The sequence below is a fragment of the Gopherus flavomarginatus genome, chromosome 4, assembly GCF_025201925.1.
Source record: "Gopherus flavomarginatus isolate rGopFla2 chromosome 4, rGopFla2.mat.asm, whole genome shotgun sequence".
Taxonomy (NCBI): domain Eukaryota; kingdom Metazoa; phylum Chordata; order Testudines; family Testudinidae; genus Gopherus; species Gopherus flavomarginatus.
In genome coordinates this window covers 40,740,800-40,753,766 of record NC_066620.1, presented here as the reverse complement: position 1 = coordinate 40,753,766, position 12,967 = coordinate 40,740,800, and the positions used below count along the sequence as shown (strand labels likewise).

At 39.4% G+C, this 12,967-nt stretch overlaps 1 protein-coding gene across 11 annotated transcripts in view; it reads right to left on the bottom strand.

Moving 5' to 3' along the window:
* THADA (THADA armadillo repeat containing) overlaps window positions 1-12,967 on the bottom strand; it is a 317,566-nt gene that overhangs the window by 130,742 nt on the left and 173,857 nt on the right. For 2 of the 11 annotated variants that reach the window (XR_007774144.1, XR_007774145.1), the window contains exon 30: window positions 4,618-4,871. The exons of the other annotated variants lie outside the window; for them this stretch is intronic. The gene's annotated coding sequence lies outside the window, so the exon portion shown is untranslated. The remainder of the gene's footprint in view (window positions 1-4,617; window positions 4,872-12,967) is intronic. 11 annotated transcript variants of the gene reach the window in all.

Sequence of the window (12,967 nt, the reverse complement as noted above, 5' to 3'; positions counted from 1 at the left end):
TGCTGCATGCTCTCGTTGGTGCCAGTAGTTGGTCCATTGGGGCCTGTGGTACCAGGACGGTCATCAGGTCCCTGGCTGCTGCAAAGGCCTCCAGGATGGAAGGCACGATTATCCCACTGGCCCCACGATGATACTCCCCCAAGTGCCAGTGGCCAGTCCTGCATCAGACATAATGGCACCTGCAAACAGGGTGGAGTCAATGGTACCGCTTGTGAAGCGAGGGTAGAGGAGTGACCAGATGCAGGTCACATTCTGCTGCCCTCCTTTCACGGTTCTGGGGAGCGTTCCCTCTAGGACTGTTGTTTCTTTCTTGGTACCAGAGAAGGGAAATGATGCCGAGAAACCCATGTTACCAGAGGACTGCTCCACACCGAAGCCAAGGTGCTCAGTGCCAACTCCAACCTGCTTGGCTTCAATGCCAGTCTAAGTGCAGATTCCATCAGGACAGCCCTCGGTCTGGCCTCCCTAACCTTTTTTGTACGAGGCTTGAATTGACGGCAAATTTGGCAATGCTCTGATACGTGGGCTTCCCCCAGACACTTCAGAGAGCTGTGGTGTGGGTCACTCACCAACATGGGCTTGCCACAGGAGGAGCAGGGTTTGAAGCCCAGAGACAGGGGCATGCCCCTCTAAGCTAAAAGAGAGGGTCTAACTATATACACCACTAGTATAACACACTATGAACACTAATACTAGAAAATAAAACAGAAGGTAACTAAAGAATAACAGAACCACTGGTAGAACACCTTGCCCAAACAAGACTGTGACTGTCACAGGTGGTAAGAACGTACTTGGAGACTGTGGGGCTGGCCAGGGTGCATGAGTGCGTGGCAGCAAAGGGTGCTACAGGCAGCCTAATGGATATCACTGAGGGAAAAAGTCTCCAGCAGCAGTGCACGGGGTGCACACACTTAATGTGGAATGGACATGAGAAAGCACTCGAAAAAGAACCATCATTCTACACACAGTCCTTTACCTAACTACCCTTTCACAACACAACCAACCACTACACAAAACATTGACAATTACTGGTGGTGGGGAAGTGACAATCAGGTAAAAGGGTATGTGCAAAAGTGCTCTTCTGTGAGTGAGTTATACATATCTCTCTTGCTGCCAACTAGTGTCATATCCCATATGTGTTTGCTGGCACTATCCTAAGTTCACTTTTGTGTCTCTGTGTTATTAATGATGAGCTCTACATTTAGGGCCCAATTCTGCTCCCACTGAAGTTAAAAGGAATTCTGACATTCACTTTAACAGGAGCAGAAACAGGCCCTTAGACGCCTCACGCCCCTTGTGCCCACATTTTTTATGTCATATTTAAGTAACAACCATGTTCCAAAGACCACAGGCTATGTCCAAATAGGTTCCTGCATGCACAGATTTGTTCTAAACTGGGAGGTTTAGAATGAGGACAGATGTTAAAGGCAGGCTTCATGGAAGAGATAAACTATCCCACTGAAACAGGAGAGTTGAAGGGCAATAAGCAAGGTCAGTTACATAAGGGTATTTTGTCTAATCTGCATTTCCAAAGTTGAAGAGAGCTCCCAAGTACCCACTACTTAATGAACCAGTAATTTTGTTGGTTTTGAAAAGAGCAACTTGTCCATTAACATAGTCTAAAAGTATTGTGATAGAAGTTGCAGTAATGATCAAAAGCCCATACTCCAATACTTCACCTCGTTTCCACCCAGCCAGTGCCAAAAGAGGTAACATTGCAGCTGAAAATGAACAGGTTTAAAAAAAGTGTCATTCAACTGAAGGAAAAAAAATACTACAGCACATACGTGAACTAAGAACTAATCATTTAAATTATACAGATGTTTATCCTTATTATGGAAACCTAATAAATTCACAGTTCCAAACACATATAGTACATCTTATCCAGAGCTATAAAATAACTTCCAGTTCCTCACCTACTGATTTCATTTTATTTAAGATGCAAAGCAACAAGAGTGTCTCAGGTCTACAGACTGCAATACCACAACCATCTGTTCAAAGGGCTAGTCAATAGTCTGCAGCACACATTGTTGAAATGTAAATAGTTACTCCATCTTCTCCTCATGGTGTTATCTCGTGCTTATGCCCATGTAAATCTAAATTTTTTTCCCTTCTAATATTTTTCCCTCTATAAATCATGTAGGTCTAACCAGCTGCCAAAGATTCCCTTTGTGTGGGAATCACCTCTACTGTCCCACTTGTGCTTATTCCCTAGAATTTGCTACCTTTAATGGACACAGTTGTTCTTGTTTAACCTCATGTTGTTATCTACACATTTATTTTGTTCTAATTCCAAAACTGGTACCCATACGCTATAAAATCTGCTTGATCCTGGTATAAGACTATCTGTCAGTTTTTCCATTGCAATGATTTGCCATACATGTTTCTCCATATTCATAGATTCTAAGGCCAGAAGGGACTATTTAGTCAGACCTCCTGTATAACACAGAGGCCATAGAAGTTTCCCAAAATAAATTCCTGGAGCGGATCTTTTAGAAAAACATCCAGTCTTGATTTAAAAATGGCCAGCAATAGAGAATCCATCACGACCCTTGGTGAAGTGTTCCAATAGTTAATTACTCTCACCATTTAAAATGTATGCCTTATTTCCAGTTTGAATTTGTTAAACATTCTCTGCTAGACTGAAGAGCCCATTATTAAATATTTCTTCCCTGTGTAGGTACTTATAGACTGAGATCAAGTAACCCCTTAGCTTTCTCTTACTTAAGCCAAACAGATTGAGCTCCTTGAATCTATACTGTAAGGCACGTTTTCTAATACCTTAATCATTCTTGTGGCTCTTCTCAGAACTTTCTCCAATTTATCGACAGAATTCTTGAACTGTGGGCACCACTACTGGACACAGTATTCCAGGAGTGGTGCCACCAGTGCCAAATACAGAGGTAAAACAACCTCTCCATTGCTACTCAAGAGTCCCCTGATTATGCATTCCAGGGTCGCATTAGCTATTTTAGCCACAATGTCACACTGGAAGCTAATGTTCAGCTGAATATCCACTCCAACCCAAAATCTTTTTCAGAGTCACTGCTACCCAAGATAGAATCCCCCATTCAGTAAGTATGGCCTACATTCTTTGTTCCTAGAGGCATGCATTTATATTTAGCTCTATCAAAATGTATATTGTTTGCTTGTTCCTAGTTTATCAAGTGACTCAATCATCCTGAATCAGTGACCTGTCCTCTCCATTATTTACCACTTCTCCATTTTTTGTGTCATCTGCCAACTTTATCAGAGATGATTTTATGTTTTCTTCCAGGTCATGATAATAAATGTTAAATAGTGTAGGCCCAAGAACCAATTCATGTGGGACTCCTCTGAAAACAGATCTGCTCAAGGACTATTCCCCATTTACAGTTACATTTCAGCCCTTACACAAAAACAAACTCTCATACATGTAGTTGCTAGTAGTAATGGTGTTCTCAAAGGGTCTTCCTCTGGCTATATTAATAGCTCTTCTAGGCAAGCTGTAAACCAAGGCATCTTTTTTCACGTCTGCCAAATTGTATTTATGGTACCAGGAAAAATGTTACAAAAACTGACCATTCTATAGTTTCATTAATGCATTTTCTTAATGCAGATAATACCCACAAGAATTTTACAGTGTCAAATGTGCAATATTCAACAATGTTCAGACAGGAATGTGCAATATTCAACAATGTTCTCCATTTCAGCAAAGTAAAAACGCTATAAGCATATCTGTTTAACATGTAAGGAAATGTAAAGAACAATGCAAAAAGCATGAATGCAACATTAACATTGTGCAGGTCAGTGCTACAAAGTCAGTGTATACTCAGGACTACCAAAGCAAAAAGTTAAGACTGAACATGCAATATTAATTCATAATTACTTAACTTGGAAAGAATCCCAGTCATGCATCATGAAGGTGCCCTAGGAATGAACCAACACTAGGCACTGTACAATCACAGAACAAAAAAAGATGGCCCCTGCCCTCCAAAAAACTTACACTTAGATCCCTTATAAATATGCATTACAATACATGACTATATTCAGCCCTGGAAGCCAACATAATCCTGGAAATAGGGCAACTTAGGCTAGAAAGGGTTGCGTTGGCATAAAGTACCCAGAACTCTCTTTCTAAAGTGGACACTACAGGTTGGGAAGAGGCTGTAGCTTATCAGCCTATTCCCATGAAGTCTCTGCTGGTGGGGTTTCCATGGAATCACAAGTTTAAAATACCTCTAGTGGAGGGTGGCAGTGCAAACACTGCATGCTTCCCCAGAGATGAATAATTCTGGGGGAAAAGTGTCCCCGCAAACTCTTCCTGTGCAAATAGTGGGGCATCAAGCCCAGCCTTTAATCATGTGCTCACATACAATTTTTCAACCACAATCTTTTTAAAACAACCTTAATAAAAGATATTAGAAGCTAAAGACTGTATCTAACACAAGTGCGTCGGGGTAGAGTTAACATTACATTCAACGTTTTGCATTCCTTGACCTTTGAATGCTTAACTGTGCAAAGTTAAAGGTTATATTAATGTGTTTTTTTAACATAACTTACTAGAACTTTTTAAAGGGGGGGGGGAAAGGAAAACAGAAAGGTTCATAATTAACGCCAAAGCCAAGGTGTACTTACCAATATCACTAGCAGACTGCACACTCAGATCAAGGGAGCTGCATGTGCTTCTGCTAGTTCTGAATTTAGCTTGCAGACTTAGCAGGTACAAGTTGGTGGTAGAAATGTATGTGTGTTTTGCAATGTGGAGGCAGTTATGCCTAGTGAATAGAGCAACAGGGGGAGACCTGGGTTCCAGTCCCAGCTCAGCCACTGGCCTGCTGTGTAGCCTGGGATAAGCCACTTTAACCTCCTTTGTGCTTCAGTTTTCCCATCTGTAAAATGGGATAGAGATACAATCATCTTTGTAAAGCACTTTGATATGTACAGTGAAAAGCACTATAAGAGCCAGGAATTATTATTTGTTTTTATTATTGCACTATATATTATTTATATTTCTGTAATACCTACAAGCCCCAATCACGGACCAGGATCCCAAAGAACAACAACAAAATATAGTATACTAATGAATGCATAGCCTTACAAAAGCTTAAGGCAAAGTAAGCACCTGACAATCCCTAATTACCACACCTCCATCCACATTCTTGTCCCTCCAAATTATATTACCTGGAAATTTTTGTAGTGTAAACCCATACAAGGCCTTAAATCTTAAGCAGGTTAAACAGATACAAGGATAACATCAGCTACATCAAAAAACCCTTGTTTCTTTAGTTGATACATAGTGAAAAAAACTGTATATATGCACATACACATGTGGGTCTGTGTATATTATTTATTATTTGTATTACAGTAGCTCCTAGAGGCCCCAACTAAAACTGAGTCCCCATTAGGCTAGACTCTACACAAAGAAACAGAAAAATCTCCTGCCCCTAAGCATTTATAATCTAAAAAAGAAAAAACAGACAAAGGGTGATAGAAAGGAAGTATTACAGCTGGGGAATTGAGGCATGGAGAGATTAAGTGATTTGCCAAAGGTCACAGAGGAAGTCTGTGGCAGAGTAAGGATTTCAACTCAGATTTTTCAAGTCCCAGTTCAATGCCTTGCTCCACATACATATCTAACTGCAAAACATGCTACGTTTTAGTCTATTATATTTTTAAGTGAGTACCTTGCTTACTACTGAAAAAAGGTGGGAAAAATCTATTTTAGTAAAATGGATAAAAATATAAAATGCACCACAAGAAACACTTGGTGAAAACATCAAGTCAGTATTTCCTCAGTATTAATAACATATGAAAAAGTTTTAGACAATAGAGTTTCCTGTCTGTTTCCCCTGGCACTGTGTACCTTTCAAAATTACAAAAACATGTTAATAGAAACAGAGATAATCCCTAATGAAATTTAAACCGTAGCAAATAAATGAATCACATTATAATAGCCATTGCTGAAACTCAGCAGATTTTCACCCTACGCATACAGACAAGGCTATTTATAAATGTTACTTCCCATCAGGCTCAGCATGATGTCAGCTTACAATAACAAGTTAATGTTAATGTTTTCCAGTAATTTTCGCAGTGCCATTTAACTGCAAGTGCCCAAGCCAAGGTAAACTTAAGGGCAATGCGAGGGCTAACTGCATAATCAAAGAACACGCTTAATGAATATGGCATTTATGCTTTGAAGTGAACACCAAGAAGTACAACTGCAATATATTATGCCACTTTTCAGTCCCCACACTTCAATTTAGCTAACTATTTAAACACATCTGTCCAAAGCAGCTAAAACATATTTTCACCACAAATCTCATCATCTAATGCATTTTTTCAGATAAAGGATCAGCCTATACAGATCATACTAGTTTGAAACTCTAAACGGTCAAGCATTCCTCTGCACTCTGAATTACATTGGAACTTTAAGTTGTAATAAATGAAATGTAAATAAAGTTCAATTTCATAAATGACTCTGTTTGTCTATCATCTAAGGATTTTACACAGCTGCCATCACCATAATAGATGGCAGCTCTATAAAAGAGAACTGGATAAATTCATTAATGGCTATTAGCCAGGATGGGTAAGGAGTGGTGTCCCTAGCCTCTGTTTGTCAGAGGGTGGAGATGGATGGCAGGAGAGAGATCACTTGATCATTGCCTGTTAGGTCCACTCCCTCTGGGGCACCTGGCACTGGCCACTGGGCTAGATGGACCTTTGGTCTGACCCGGTATGGCCATTCTTATGTTCTCCTTCCATGTAAATTCAATAGCAGTAGAGAAGTCTCTAGTGAACTTCATGGAGTCTTTGGAATGTGTCCTTTGGGGGGAGTTAAATCTGTGCTTGGGATAAGGTTTTTGTTTTTAATTTTTAAAGTTTTAACTAATTGCTCCACACTATGCCATGTAGGTGAGCTAGCAATACCTCATGGCTCACTATGTCAAAATACGACAATGTGTGCATGGAGATCTTGCCTTAAGGAGGTAATTTAGTAAGGGCACTAGAGCTGTCTCTGCTATATCATGGCCTGAACCTTAGTTGGAGCCTGGTGGTAACTATTTGATTGGAGCCATGTTGTTGAAGCCTGGTGGTAACTATTTTTTCAATTTAGAAGGCTTACTGCACCTTACCTGCTTTTTAGAAGCTATAAAACTTACTAAAGTAACAAATGTATGTCATGAATAGGGCCCTACCAAATTCATGGCCGTGAAAAATGCGTCACAGACCATGAAATCTGGTCTCACCCATGAAATCTGGTCTTTTGTGTACTTTTCCCTATACTATAAGGTAAAAGTATAAAAAAGTACACAGCATTTCTCAAACTGGGGGTTCTGACCCAAAAGAGGGCCGCAAGGCTATTATAGGGGAGTGACAGTATTGCTACCCTTATTTCTTTGCTGCTCCTGACGGCAGCGCTGCTTTCAGAGCGAGGCACCCAGCCAGAAGCCACTGCTCTCTGGCTGCCCGGCTCTGAAGGTAGTGCAGAAGTAAGCGTGGCTTTGCTACCTTTTGGGATAAAAATACAAACAAGCTCAAAGAATGCATTGCTATATATAAGAGAAACAGAAATGCAATAAAAAGGCCCACCATTTCTCTCTGAAGCATTAAGTCGAGAAGGGAGAATTGACAGTATCTTTCTTCTCAGGAGGAAGTAACAGCAATGAGTTGATTCAGAAGTTATTGGTCCATCAAACTTTAACTCAGGAGGCACTGCATAGCTTTCGATAAACTGTATGTACAGTAGTTAACCAATAGCAATTTCATGGTCTCAAGAAAGCTTCCCAGTTTTTTTCCAAATCTAGTTAACCTATCATCAGTGCACTGTCAGTTTTGTTAGCTCTGCAATCCTTTAAGCATGAATCAACCAGCTGCAAACAGAGCCTCCATCTGTTTCTATTTTAAGATGATAAAGATCTCCTAGCAAGCTGAAGTTAAAGAAAAAAGCAGTCTAAATCTTTGTTACACAGGCTAAGGGTCAAAACTCTCAATATAGCACTAACTGGACACATTATGACTTTCACTTCAAGATCTGATGATAGACAGAGTCCCAACAGTTAACAGCGTTACAGCACGTCTAGAAACTATGCAATAATAGATCCCTCCTTTGTTTACAATACAATATAGACCATGCAAGAATAAAAGAAATTTATTATAGAATTCTTAGGTATGTGAGCTACACATTGCTAGGCCAGTAGACTAAGTTGCGCCATTATACAATTGGATTCCTAGATTTCAAGACTTGACCTCCTAGAATAACCTGATTTTCTTTTTGCCCATAAAGAAGAGCTTTTTAAAGAAATCACTGGCTCATTTTAATTAGATAATTAAACTGGGGAACTGGGAAGACAGGTGGGACGGCTGACTTGAGAATGGGTCAGAATTTGAGGTGACCATGTCTACTATAGGCATATACATTGGAAAGATATGGAAAAGTAGTTATTGATAGCCAACGGGATTTATAGTAGCAAAGACCAGTGCAAAGTGAGATGATAGAAGGTACACATCAGTATAACGACTTGAGAAGGCATCCTGCTAACTTAGTAACAGCAATATCCTGGGCTAATAAATCTCTAGGAGGAGATGGTTTGTTAGGACAAATGAACATGGAACAGCCCCAACTTTTTAGCACAATACCAAAACATCTAATATTTCAAAATATTTTGAGGTATAATTAGAAGTGCTGCTCCTTGTGTCATATGGGTTAAAGAAGAAATTGAAATTAATATGTTTATCAATGTATCACAAATATCATCCAAAAATGTGTTTTTTCCGCAAGAATATCCAAACAGCACATACCTTAAATCTACTTGATGGCCAGCAAAAATGCACTATAGTCTCTACTTTCAGAATTTTAAAACCCTCATATTGAAGAGATAGAGGGCAAAGTAGGGATATGAAACATTTCTCAGTGCATCTGATGGATACCTTGTGGATCTATATGCTTCTCCTAATGCCATGCATTATCCACTGATGAACGGTAAAACATTTATTTGGAGAGGAGAATAGGATTATGCTTTAAATTACTCAACTGTAACTCTGAAAACCATAGAAAGCTAATTTTGCACAGATCAGTTGAACAACTTCAAGATTTTGTGTTCTAACAGTTTTAAGAGCTAAGACAATACAAAGTGCTAGTTTAGCCTATGCTTGCCAAACGGAGTTGTTAAAACAGAAAGAGCATGCTGCTGCTATAACACTACACTGTGCACGCCTAATGAGGTTTAAAGCACTGGCAAAAATAACTACAGTCTTGAGTGTATTATTGAGTCTTGAGTGTATAATTTTGCAATATCTGCTCACTCTAGATTAGTGTTATGAAATGCAATGTTTTTAATTAAATATTTTAAACCAATTAAATTATTAAACAAAATTAATCACCTATCAGGTTTGTTTTTTTTTCAAATTACTGAATCAGTTTTTCATTATGAAGTAAAAACAGAGAGCAAATATAGTGGACATATCTAAGTGTACATCTGCACTTATGGCAGCATCTAGAGTACAGACACTGCATGCCAACCTAACACAGATATAAATAGCAGTGTAGATGGAGAGGCACTGAATGCGCTTCATCCTTGAACCCTAGGGTATATGCCCTATACTCCCAAGCAGTGCATCCCATGCCTGCCCTGCTAATTTCTCTGCAGTGAAAGACTGGCAGAGAGGAGAGGTTCTGGTAAGGTGAAGGCAGCAGAGAAAGACTGTGGCAGCTCCCTGTTGCCAGAGCCTTTCCATGCTGCCTCCCCACTGTCAGAGCCTTTCACTGTCGTATGTATCTACACAACACAGTGAGCATGTACACAGCCTGTCTTTCACTGAACCACGTAGCTACACATACCCTATATGCAGCCACAAGGATAGAAAAGGCCTTAAATGCACCATCCCCTACTTATTCTGCCATTAATTATTTTTTTATTAGATTTACCGATTTGATATATTAATAACTCATGTCATCACAGACACCCTAAAGTATTGTCAGCTCAACAATTCCCCTACAGACTCCTCCAAAGGTAATTCAAAAGCTTTCTAGAATAGGGAACCCCTTGTTTTCATGTTACATGGCTCAAGATAAACTCATCTTCTAAACCAGCCCCATACTGCTACACAGTTAAACAACCTGGACTTTGCCCTTCTTAGAACTGTGTATATAAAACACAGTATGATAAGTAATATATTAGAAACAGTGTTCTGATTAAAAACAACGAGGAGTCCTTGTGGCACCTTAGAGACTAACAAATTTATTTGGACATAAGCTTTCATGGGCTATAACCCACTTCATCAGATGCATGTTTTTGCTCATACAGACTCACACAGCTACCCCTCTGAAACCAGTGTACTGACTGAGATTTTATGCCATCACATAGGATATCATTATACAGAGAAGTTTACAATGAAAAAATGTGTTGTTCTGTTAAAAAATGCTGGTGAACTTTTCTTTGAGAGACTCTAATACTCCCCATGCTTTGGAGCTTGGGTTTGAAATTTGTGTTAAGGATGTGCCTTTTGCTGTTCATGTGAAAAATCCACCACTACTTAGCTAAGTTACAAGCCACTGAAAAAAATCGCAGTTCACACATGATCAGGAAAGACTTCTTAAAACATTTGCAGCTCAAAACTCAGAAGATTCTGTCCACACAGAGCATGCTCCAGCTCAGGTTTGCAGGGAGCTGAACAAGACTTTCCATGAAATTCTAACTTTTGGCTGCTATACGCCATGCCCATGTCCAGGCACTGGAACTAAGATCAGGGAGACTGCCTCTCCTGTACTCTCATTGATCCCCCTGCTGGGCCCAGGCAGCATGGAGAATTAAGCTGCCTGGTTCAAAAGTAGAGAGGACAACAGGTGGACCGATGGGTGGGGGAAACACACAAGACTGGGACAAGACTGAAACTCTCAGAGTGGTCAGGACACTGGAGAAAAGATTTTGCAAGGTGTCTGTTATTTTTCCATAAATCTGTACTTCTCTTGTGTTTTGTCTATAAGTAAGTAATAATGTGTTAGTGGTTTAGAAATTCCTTTGCAAAGTGTGTGTCCCCCTTGCTTTAACAGTAACGTAGTTTCGAAAGGGTGAGATGGTAATCCAGAGGGCCCTCAACTTTCATATACTATTTTTAATTATATGATCACATCCTATTTTTTCCACAGGACCCTATGTCATTTAGTAGAGAGAATGGACCAATTCTAGGCATAAATCAGTGTTATGTACTGAAGGAAACTGTTGACTGTAGGACCTTTGCTTCATTCGTTGAAGATGGAAGATGTGTAGTGAATGAATTAGGGGACTGCAAGCTGACAAAGGACAGGCTCACGTTTAAGGCAGTTGAATGCTGCTCTGATGAACTGAGCGAGCATGCATATGCTACTGGAGACGATTCGGAAGGTAGCACAAGTTTCAGAGCCTAAGCAGTTGGACTGCAAAGTACCATATCCCCCAAAAGGGGGTTACACATAGGATCTGCACCCCAAGAGTGTGCCCAAAAGCCCATAGCTTGAGACAATCACTGGACTCTGGTCAGACCCAGCCAAGAGCATATGGAAGACAAGGTTTGGAACTATGTCTGCAGCCTGATGAGTGTCCACATGAGGGAGCTCAGCCAGCGCTGTAACTTTTGCTCATTAAGTGAGCACCATCCATCCTGCACTGAATAAGGCAGGTGTCCTGCGGAAAAAATAGTATGTGATCACGTAATTAAAGACCATATCATTATGCATGCACACAAGGCAGAAAAGAACTACAATTGTACAGGCAACCTCAATACTGGTATTTCCTAACTTTTGACAGCTTGACTTTGCAGCCTTAATAATATTGTTTAACATAGTGTTTTTATGTGCAATATACATAAAGTTCAAACTTTCCGACATTTTCAGGCTACTGAATAATCTAAAATGACATCTGCAGAATAAAAATGAGAAATACTTTAAAATGATTTCTTTTATCAGCTATTTATATCAACCATCATTCCCTGGAATCAGAATCAGAAAGCATCTTTCTCTTAAAAACCTGAACTACCATCAATGAAGTCTCTCCTTGTTCGAGGGTGAAAGCGATTTTGTTTCAGTCAGACATTGTTTGATGTAACTATACCAATACACACATACAGTGTGCTTCTTCTCTTTTCTTATTATATAGGTTGTATTAGTAAGGGGGGAAAAGCACATATATGGTAATCTTGTTTTATAATTAACGTGTTTTAAACCACTGTATTTACTCAAATATCTAGGCAACTGAATGTGAGCTGTTTCCATGTCTGACAATAGCTTTTTTGGTCTTGAATACTGATCACTACCAGATGAAAAACAACATACACAGCTTCATTTTGTTGTTCAAAAATCATTCTGACTGAAAGGAAGAGCAAACTCTCCAGCTGATATCTTTTTATGGTACACAACATAATGATTACATAGGTTTAGCACACCTTGGTTGAGGTGAATGCAAGACTGTCTTTATTTCCTGTTTACATTGATTCTTACTGCCCTGCTCTACGTCCCCTAGTGGTTACCCTAAACATTCACAACACCACCACACACACTAGCTCAAATGTTAAAATTCAGAGAAGCAAGAAGATAGAAGCCATCTGGGGTGCATATAGTGATGTTAGCTTTGTATAAAAGTGACTGTTGATCTCTTTACATTTTATTAATCTAGTTACGTATACTGCATTGTTTCACAAATAAAGAGAACAGATAAAAAGGGGAAAAATTGCTGAATATTTTTAACTGGGTGGTAATGATATAACAGATATTCAATTTGCTATACAGCTGTTTCTTAGAGGGTTTTTTTTTTAATTGAGGCCTCATAATTTATAACTCTGCCACCTTGACAGATTTTTCTTTGAAGATTATCAAATCAAATCTCTAACATTATGAAATGCAATGAATACATACATTTAGACAGTGCAACCATCACGTTTAGGACGTCAGTCCTATGTTGATGCATTCTGTAAATATACAGCTGCAAATGGACCATAACGATTATTTATTTTT